This window comes from Marmota monax, unplaced genomic scaffold (assembly GCF_021218885.2).
Source record: "Marmota monax isolate L192 unplaced genomic scaffold, Marmota_monax_Labrador192_F-V1.1 WCK01_AAM20220418_F8-fsc00638, whole genome shotgun sequence".
Lineage (NCBI taxonomy): Eukaryota > Metazoa > Chordata > Mammalia > Rodentia > Sciuridae > Marmota > Marmota monax.
In genome coordinates this window covers 190699-201759 of record NW_026693899.1, presented here as the reverse complement: position 1 = coordinate 201759, position 11061 = coordinate 190699, and positions in this window count along the sequence as shown.

Genomic DNA, 11061 nt, shown 5'->3' with positions numbered 1-11061 from the left:
TATTTTCCCTGTCTCATGCTGATTGGTGGTTGCTAGGGGATTGCTATGGGTCCTCACCTAGCCTGAATGAATCAGGGATACCTGGCACCACAGATCTCTCCTGTTATTTGCAGACATACAACTCAGCAGGGTGGTGTGTGCCTAGGAATGCTCTGAGTTTTTCCAAGGACAAGGGCCATGCCCCCTCAGGCTTTGCTCTGAGGTAGAGGCTGGTTTCTCAAAAATCGAGTCACATCATTTCTCAATCACTCCCGGGGAGTGCCACTCCTCAGACAGCACTCAGCACAACTTCTATAGAAGGCTCAGAAAACAATAGGCAGCTGATATCTCATCCCCATCCTGGAGATAGATAAAATCCCTGTGAGCTACACCAACCAGGAAACCTTCTGTGCCATAGAAAGCCAACAGAGAGCCTGCACTAAAAGGCCCAAAGTAGCACAAGGGAGGCTACTGATGGTGCTGTCCCAAGGGGATCTCAACAGAGGAGAGAAGACAACGAATATTCATTATGGTAGGCAATGAGAGCTCAGACACAGGTATACCAACCACACCTTTATCTCAGGGAGTGGAGAAACCCAGCACACAATTTACAATCACAGGCAGCAAGAACTTAGATGCATGTGGGCACACAGATCCTTTTCCTAGTCACAGAGATGGTACCTAGGTATCTATGTCAAAAAAGAGATTACAGAATTGGGAAGATCCTTGTGAAATGCTCCTCAGATAATGAAGCCGATTTAAAGATAGGTAATTAGTGTAGTTAGGTAAATCAGGTCTAATATTGAGTAAGATGAATAAAATGAGGCCATTATTGAGAATGGAATCCAGGAAACCAGAACATTGAAATTGTCCCCAAAGCCCAGAGTCCATCCCAAGGAAATGTTAATGAAGAAGCTCCCAACAAACATGGAGATGCTAATCCAAAAGCCCTTCCTGCCCAGATTACTCCTCCAGCTCACCTGTCCCCCACCCTTTGGGCATTCCCACCTATATTCCATCACTGCAAGATAACAGAAGGAAGGACAAGAATGGGACAGGAATACAGGAAAGCTGAAAGTAGACCTTAGCTATGAAAGAGGGAAGACCTCCCCCTTCCATGGATTCCACCTCTTCATCTGGAGAGAAGTCTTTTCTACTTTCCTTTAACAAAGCTTCTACTTTCAAGTCTAAAATTGCCTCGGCGTGCTTCTCAGGTGTTATATTTCAGCATTGGGGAAGCAAGGACTAGTCACCGGTAAACAGGGGTAACAATAAGGCATTAGTATCCAGTATAAAAACTCAAAAAATACCAGCAAAATGAATAACCTAATTAGTAAATGTGCAAAACTACTACACAGACACCTTTTAAAAGATTATATAACCCACAAATAAATGAAAAAAGAAATATTCAATATATCCAGCAAGAAGAGAAATACAAATTAAAAACTACACTTACATTTCATTTCACTTCAGTCATAATGGCTATTTTCAAGATTACAAACAATAATAAATGCTGGTGAGGCTGTGGGGGAAAACGTTCAGTACTACTTTGTTATTGAGACCATGAATAACTGAAGCCATTCTGGAAAGAAGTATGGAGATTCCTCAAAACACCAAAACTGGAACCACTATATGAACCAGCTATCCCACTCACTGGTATTTATTCAAAAGATCTAAAATTAGCATACTATAGAGAGACTGCCACATCAATGTTTAAAACTGCACAATTTACAGTATCCAATGTATGGAACTATCCCAGTTGCTTGTCAAAAGATAAATAAATTTTTAAAATATGGTTCATATACATTATGGATTTTTGCTCAGCCATAAAGAAGAATGAAATTATGGCATTTGCTGGTAAATGGATGGAATTGCAGAACATCATGGCAAGTGAAATAAGCCAAACTCAAAAAGTCAAATATTGATTTCTTTCTCTCATATGTGGAAGTTAAACCAAAATGCAGAAAATAAGAGGGTGGAGAATGTCTCACAAAAACAGAAATGAGATGAGTAGAGGATGGGGATTGAGTGTGATGAAGGAGGGCTGGTAAAAGAAAGGAAGAGTGGAATGCAATTGACCATACTATTCAATGTACATGTATGAATATAGCATTGAATTTCAAGTTCATGAGTTATCTATAAAGCACGGATTTTGAAATATTTTAAATAAATAAAGGGAAGACTATTAGAGTATAGGAAAAGGAACAGGGGGAGACATTAGTGGTGGAAAAGAAAAAGTACTGGTGACTGAACAAGAGCAAATCATGTTATTGCTGGCATAATTATGTCAATGAACAACAATAGTATGTAAAACTGTAATGTATAAAGATAAAACAGTTTTTTAAAAGAATGCTTAATTAGGGGCTGGGAATATAGCTCAGTTGGTAGAGTGCTTCCCTTGATGCACAAGGCCCTGGGTTTGATCCAAGGCACAAAAAAAAAAAAAAAAAGCTTAAATATTTGATATTCCTACAATTGAATTTCACCACTGGTAATGTGGAAAAATGCTAATTTGAAAGAACATGGAATTTTTAATATCAAATATAAAAATGTTTATGCTGAACTCTCATTTGTTATAAAGATTGAGAGAGGTGAAAGTGATCTATGCTGTTAGCTTTCACATACTTATCAATCTTGAGGATTTTTAAAAATGTCTTTTAATTTATTTATTCTAAACAGTTATACATGACCACAGAATGTTTTTTGATTCATAGTACACAAGTGAAGCACAATTTTTCACTTTTCTGACTGTACACACAATAGGATCAAACTATTTGTGCTATCATACCTGTACCTAGGATAATAATGTTCATCTCATTCCACCATTTTTCCTATCTCCATGACCCCTCTCCTCCGCTCCCTCCCATTTTCCCAAACGAAAAATCCTTCAATAATCCCATGCTGCCCTCCTATTATGGACTAGCATCCACTTATCAGAGAAAACTTTTGGGGTTTGGGTTTTTGGGATGGGCATGTTTACAGCAGCACAATTCACAATAGTCTTGGAGATGTTTTGAGAGAGACAACAAAGCATTTCAGACTGAAGATATTGTTTTTCTATGTAGGAGTTGCATGCAGTGGTGGATGCCTGGTTTCTAAAATTTCACTGAGCATCACATGCTAATTTGTAAATAAAACCCCTTAAAATACATATCAGTTGTTAAAAATTAGTTACAGCAAAATATTACTATCCCATTTCATTTCAAGGTGGATAGTGAAGGCATTAAATGAGTGCATGTTCTGATCATTTTTTTTTTTGAAAAGATAAAATGTAGCATCTTGGAAATAATAACATAAATCAATGTAGAAAATTAAATAGAACAGGGGTCATAATGAGAATATTTGTTTAACAATGTTTGCCATTACATCCAATATAATATGCAAGATGTAGGAGAACACTCACTTGCCAAAGGCAAAGTGTTTTTGAAAATACACTTTTTGGAAGCTGGGAAACAAGAACAAGGGTTGCAGGCCAAGTTAAGTCTTGAGAACTTCAGCAGAATGTTGTTCTAGTACTAAGTGATACCAATAGAATTTTAAAGTCTAAACAGTAATCACTTATTCTCATTTCTCATTAGAGAATAGACCAGAGGCCCAGTCCTTAAAGGGGTGTCATGCAGATCATGATCTACAAAAAACAAAGTATCCCAAATCATATGCAGGTTGCTTTTTTTTTTTTCCAGATTTTTATTGCTGTGATCAAGACAGACAAGAACAAACATCTAGAGGAGGTAAAGATTATCTGCATTCATTGTACCAGAGGTCTCAGTTCATAGATGAGTAACTCCATTGCTCTGGGCCAAAGGTGACACAGAGCATCACGAGGACATGGCATAGTGAGGAAATCTGCTCCCCTCAAGACAGTCAAGAAGCAGAGAGACTTGGAAAACCAGAAGAGGCCACAGGGAAGATGCCTCCTTCTAGTGCACGTTCCTCAGTGACCTGCTTACCCCAAACACACCACATCTGCCTACAGTTACCCCCTGTGAGTGCATTCAAACTGGGGTAGACTGATCAAGTTACACCTATCACAATGCAATCATTTACCTCTGAATATCCCAGCATTAATACAGTAGATATGGGGCACATGTCATGTCCAAGCCATAAAACAGGCTAAGGTATTTTACACCTACCTCAGAGCTCATCAAATACTGGTTATAAAATGAACTGTTCATATTTTTAAATATATATCTCTTTTTGACTTAAAGGCTTAAAAAATCCTTATGTGCTACCAATCAGAAAGCAGACATAACATATTGCAAATAAACCTGTTTATATCTGACTTATCAATGTATTTCACCAGGACATGAAGGTAGAAATAAGGGTGAGAGATAAGATACTTAGATATTATTTTTAAAATGAATTACTTAGTAGTAAGAAATTAAACAATCTGCATTCTGCCATTTGCTTGAAGAACACATTGGCAATGAAGACTATTTAAGAGAAATAGTCCAATGTATGTTTTATGTGCCTTTGTTTAGTATGAGATAATTATTTATGAGGGTTTGTCTCTGTCTTCTATTCTGTACCATTGGTCTACATGTCTATATTTGTGCCAATACGATGTCATTGTGTTACTATTGCCTTGTAGTATAGTTTAAGTTCTGGTATTGTGATGCCTCCTGCTTAACTCTTCTTGCTAAAAATTGCTTTGACTATTCTGTGTCTCTTATTTTTTCCAAACAAATTTCATGATTTCTTTTTCTACTTCTATAAAGAATGACATTGGGATTTTAATTGGAATCACATAAGAGAAATGTAAATCAAAACTACTCAGAATGACAGTTATCAAAAATACAGAAAACAATAAATATTGGTGAGAATGTAGGGGAAAAGGCACACTCATACATTGCTGGTGGGACTGAAAATTAGTGCAACTAATCTGGAAAGCAGTATGGAGATTTCTTAGAAAACTTGGAATGGAACCACCATTTGACTCAGCTCTTTCACTCCTAATTTATATCCAAAGGACTTAAAATCAGTATACTAGTAATTCAGCCACATCAATGTTCATAGCAACTCAATTCATAATAGCTAAACTGTGGAAGCAACCTAGTTGTTCTTCAATAGATAAATGAACAAAGAAACTGTGGTATATACACACAATGGAATATTACTCAGAATTAAAAGAGAATAAAATTATGGCATTTACAGGAAAATGGATGTAGTTGAAGAATATCATGCTAAGTGAAGTAAGCCAATCCCCCCCCAAAACAAAGGCCAAATGTTCTCTGATACATGGATGTTGACTCATAGTGGGGAGAGGGGAGACATGGGGAAAATGGAGGAAATTTGTTTGGGCAAAGGGGAGGGAGGGTAGGGAAGAGGAATGTGGTAGGGAAGATTGTGGAATAAGATGGATATCATTACTCTAGGTACATGTTTGACTGCACATAGGGTGTGATGGTATATCATATACAACCAGAGAAAGGAAAACTTCCGCTACACTTGTGTACAATGAATCCAATGTATTCTGCATATATATATATATATATATATATATATATATATATATATATATATAATAAATTCACTTTAAAAATTAGTGTACTAAGTGTAGTGGTGAGAATTTCCCTATAGGATGACTTCCTATTCTCCCAGACAATTAATATCACTATTTATTCATGATATATGTTTACCTGGAAAACTATTCAGCTTTTGCCAGAAAAGAGCATATTAAATAGGCTAACTCATAATTTAAAAAAAAATTTGGATGTTCACAAACCTTTATTTTATTCCTTCATTTATATGTGATGCTGAGAATCATATTCAGTGCCTCACACATGCTAGGTAAGCGCTCTACCACTGAGCCACAACCATAGCCCCTATCTAACTCATAATTTCAGTGAACACTTTTGGGGATGGTTCCAAGACATGGCCACTCTTTTGTCAAACATACAAAAAGTGAAGAATTCCTTAGCCATTTGAATAGTTACTGCTCCACATCCTAAAGCTGGGTGAAGTCCCACAGTAACTTTCCAGGGCTGAGGTGAGTGCTAGTCATATGTGTCTGAAATGCCTGCACAGGAGCAATAGAGTTTGATACACAGTAGATGTGCTGATGGTGAAGTCCTGGCAAAATACCAGGGTGCCAAGGCTCAGAACAGGAATAGACTGGATAGACCTTTGCTGATGCAGCCTAATGGAAGGAGGGAGCCCATGACAATGGGAGGTACCGGTGAAGAAGAGCACAGTGAAAGAGCTGTGCCTTGTGAGTCTCAGTAGGGGTGAAAACAAGCATCTCCTTGAAATTTTATTCTTCCTATTGAGGAGGGTGTAAGCCACATGAGAAATTGAAGTCTAGAATAATAAGTGAAGAACAGAAAACAAAGATTCAGAAATACATTTTAAAAAATTCAGCCCCTGATAAGTAGGTTTAGTCCACAGGGTGCTGGAGCTGGACAACAGGAGATGGCTTCAGTGGGTTTTTTAAGGGAGTACATCAAAGGCAGGGATAAAGTTTCAATGGCACAGTCTTGAAGGTGAAGTCTTGAAGTCTTGCAGCCAAAAGTTGATTGGCATCTTGGCAGGTCACGCCCTTCTCAGGGGCTGTGTGGGAGAAGGCAGAGTAGGATAGGAATTCACAATGTCTCTGTGCAGTCTTAACAAAGGAAATGTCCGCTGAATGTTCCCAGACAGCAGATATTCCTATTCACTAGGGTACAATGTACAATGGTTCACACACATCCCATAAATGTCTTGAGACACCTCAGGAGGGCTTTTTATTATAAAAATATATTTTTAGTTGTTAATGGACCATTATTTTATTTATATGCAGGGCTGAGAATTGAACCCAGTGCCTCACAATTCGAGGCCAGTGCTCTACCACTCCAGTCCCCAGAAGAGCTTTTCTTAAACTGAAGGACAACATCCTCATCATCTACACTGAAAAGCCTTTGATTTTCCTACTTAACTCTTGGGGATGCCAGCATTCAGGTTAGCAGGAGATGGCTTCATAGCATGAAGTTCCCATTAATTGTCCAGTCACTCACATCACAGACAAAACAAAACAAAATAACAGGATGTAAGGGAAAGAGAAGAGAATTCTTACCCTATGTGAAAAGAAAAATATAATGCCTGGTTTGCACATGCTTCACACAGACGAGTTTAGGCTTCTGGCCTGAAACACCCTCATCTAAACCCTCACATATGCCATGACAGTCCTCAGGCATGCAGGAAGCTCACCAAGGACTAGGTGCCAGGACAATCCAGTCCACTCAGAAAGCAACAGCACGACAGCAAAAATACATGGGTGTCTGGGTACAAATAACCATTTCTATGTAATGTAATTCTATATGGTTATGCTTCATTTTTATGGGTTAGAATCAATAAACAAATAAGAATTGTGTGAATATATACAGTTTACATGTTTTTCATAAGGTCACGGGCTTTTCTACTCTTTAAACAAAACATAGTCTGGGGTCTTGACTCAGAAGCAGAAAGGGGCTTAGAGCTGGTACACACCCAGAAGTGATTGCAGTCATGTTTATGAGGAACCAGTTGGGATTATGAATAACAGGCAAACAACTCTGAAAGATACAGGGAAGTGTGTAAAAAGACAGTAAGGTTCTAACAAGGACAAGGATGGTTTTGATGACTCTGGACTCAGAGGGGGCCTGTGGGAGTTATTTTCTACATTCTCTGTCTTTGCCTACACTGGAGGAGCACCATGGAGCTGCTGGTCCAGAGCATAAGCCCCACACACATGACATCAGGGAATTTCAGCAATGCTGCATACAGTGATCCTAATGTTTAGTTAGCATGAACACTAGAACAATATTGATAATCTTGTCTGTTTATGATGTTGTGTTGTTCCATTTTCCAGTAATATTCTTAAGAAAAATGATGTTTATAAGCATGTACAGCATCCAGTTTAAATACATGGAGGAACTGATGTACCTGGGAGCTTTAACTTTAGGCTCTGCCCACCTGAATTCACTGGGGCTGATAATAATGGCCTGGAGACACTCAGAAGGCACATGGTTAAAATTGACAAAAAATCCTGTGTGTGAATAGTAGTTTGCATCCAAATCACCAAGAAAAAATTCCAAATTGAAAGCTGCCACTGTCTGGGGAACTTCTTTGCATGGGAGAGTTAACAAATTGGCCACAATTAAGTGTTTAATAATAAACTTGGTGTGTCTTAACCTGCACTCAGTGAAGTAAAGGATTAGGTAATGGAATACAGAAATTGCCCAGAACTCCAACCACAGTCTGTGACAGGAAGATGATTTCTATAGCCACATCACTGGCTGCCATCCTGCCTTTTACTTGCTGTCAGCCAGAGGGTCCTACAAAGGAATAGGAGGCCGGGGATGTGAATGTCCTGTCCACCAAATCTAGCATTGCATACTCTCCAGAGTTTCCATTTTGAACATTGTATGCTTTTCTTTTACTGGCAGGATTTAATGGGGTTACAAAAATGTTTAAAAGCATAAATTGTACATAAAACTCTGCCATGAAAACAGTACCTAGCAACTCTTGACATTCCATGACATGAGACAAGTGCTGTTATGTCCAGGAGACCTTGGTAAAGCAGAAGTTAACCCTCTGTTTAAATTCATGCTCTGAATAGGGGAAGGGAGACAACCTGAGCCTAGCTGAGTGGCAAACATCATACAGTGAGCCACCAAGCATCTTTAACATTGGAGAGTGGGGTTCTTCAAACAAACCAGACTGTACTTAGTCTTGTTTTTATTTTATTTTTAATCTTCTAAACCAATTGCAATTTAGCTTTCATTATAATGTGTTTCCATTTACTTGGAAATAATTATTCTACAGGCCAACAAGAATCATGAGGGAACATTTAGACATTTTATGCATGCAGATGCTTTGAGAAAACTATAATCCAGTAGGCACCTATTCTACAGTGAGTTAACTGCAGGGAGACAGTACTGACCCCATGTCATGACACTTGTTACAAAACTCACTTGGTTGTATATTAGGAACAGAAATGCAACAGCACCTATTCCAGAGACTTTTTATTTATGCCATGTCCCATGCTTTGTCACATAAAGCATCAACACTACAGGATTGTAGTAGCATAATTGCTAATTTTAGAGGACAAACTTTGAAATGTTTTAATTAATACCTGAGTCCAGTTAAACTGTACAAAAACTATTTATTTAAAAAATATGCAGGGCTGAGGCTGTAGCTCAGTGGTACAGCACTTGCCTAGCATGTGTGAAGAACTAGGTATAATTCTCAACACTGAATATAAAGAAAATAAAGGTCCATCAACAATTAAAAAATATTTTTAAAAATTGAGATAGCAGATTTTTGGCCATCATACAAATATATACATTAACAGATCTTATTGTTTAGAGCAGTTTAGGCTGATAGAAAAATTGAGCCAAAGAGACATTTACCGGATATCTCTGCATACTTGTACCCTACTCTAAAAAATTTCCTAAACCAAGTGGTGTAATTGCTATAACATGGAAGACATTTTTAAACAGGTGAAAACAAGATGATATATGTATAACAGGTGGTGTTGGAAACCCACAATTATTATATTGAACTTTTTTATGAATATCTTATCACTTTAAGAGAGTAATAGCTTCAAAATATTATACACACCTGATGGTTTCAGGATGGGTACAATGATTGTCTCCACTATCTGGACCATGCCCAGAGTTAGAGAAAAATTTCTACTCAACCATCATCATTCAGATCACTTTCTACAGAGTTCTAGATGGTTCCTCTTAGTTCTTCCTACACCATAATGAATGATGGCATACGTTAGCAATTCATTTTAATATACTTCAGTGGAAAAAAGTACTTTATATTAGAACCTGCAATTTCACTAATATTTTCCAAGATTATATAAGCAAAGAGAAAAGGCAAAAAACATTAAGCAAATACTGTTTCTTATTAGAAAAGAACTCTTAAGTCAGTGCTTCAAGTTAAAATTGTAAAAACTTAAAGATTATATGTTTGATGGCAGTATAATAATTGTAATACATTAACCCATTGATGAATAAATATAGTAACCAGCATATCAAAATAATGTTGCCTAAATCCTAGACCCATATTCAGTTTCATATTTTGAGAATTTCATCATACATATGACACACATATCCATTTCAATAAAGTTTTACAACATACATTTCATCAAACAATTCAAATATTATATGAACAGTCTGAAAACACAATATTAGCTTTTATATTTTTTTCTTAAAATCTCCATATAACCTATATGATGTTTCCAAAAGTAGATCTAGTCTTGCCTTTTTAAATAATTCTTAAGGCAGAAGCTCCCATGGTCAAGATTCAAATTCTGCAGCAAGTGGAAAGAAAAATAAAAAAATTGAGCTTTTAAAGAAGGCAGTAGTGATTCTGAGTTCAAACTTGACCAGCCTTTCTGTACGTGTGGTTTAGTAACATTTTATTAACTTAGAATAGTCCTATAAATTTCATCTGAAAAAAAAAAAGAAGAAAAAAGGGTATGAATTTCCAAAATGTCTCCAGTTCTTTATTATTCTCTGTATCTAGGTCATTGACAATGTTTATTTGTAGCTATTCTTATTGACAGGTAGAATATTTTGCCAAGATATGAATCAAAATAGCTTATATATTACAGCCTGTAGAATACAGCAAGTATGAAAATGTACTGGTATTGTGCCTTGGCCTAAAATGTCATGAATTATTTCTGTTTTTGTCTTTGTAAACCCAACCATCTTAAAGAGAAGAAGCTCACATTAGACTTATGGAGGAGGAGAGGCCATTTGAATGAGAATGAAAATGCCATAGTGGACTGTCATCTCTATTCCAGAAGGAGGGATACCATGTCAAATAGCAGAGCGTATTCTTGAAGGATCCCTGCTGAAATCACTGGGTTTAGCCCAGCTAAACCCAGTCTAAATTGGGATTACTCATAAACTGATCATTTTAATTATGAATTAGTCAATTTCAGGGTAGTATGCCATACTTGATAGCTCATCAACAAATATATCCAATTTAAATAGCATGCCAGAATTCAATACTTTCTGATTTCAAGTTAACTGAATAGATGTAGGCATGCAAGAAGAACTGATTTTATTTTTCCTTGATGTAATGCTGAAAGTTTTATTAAATCATTTT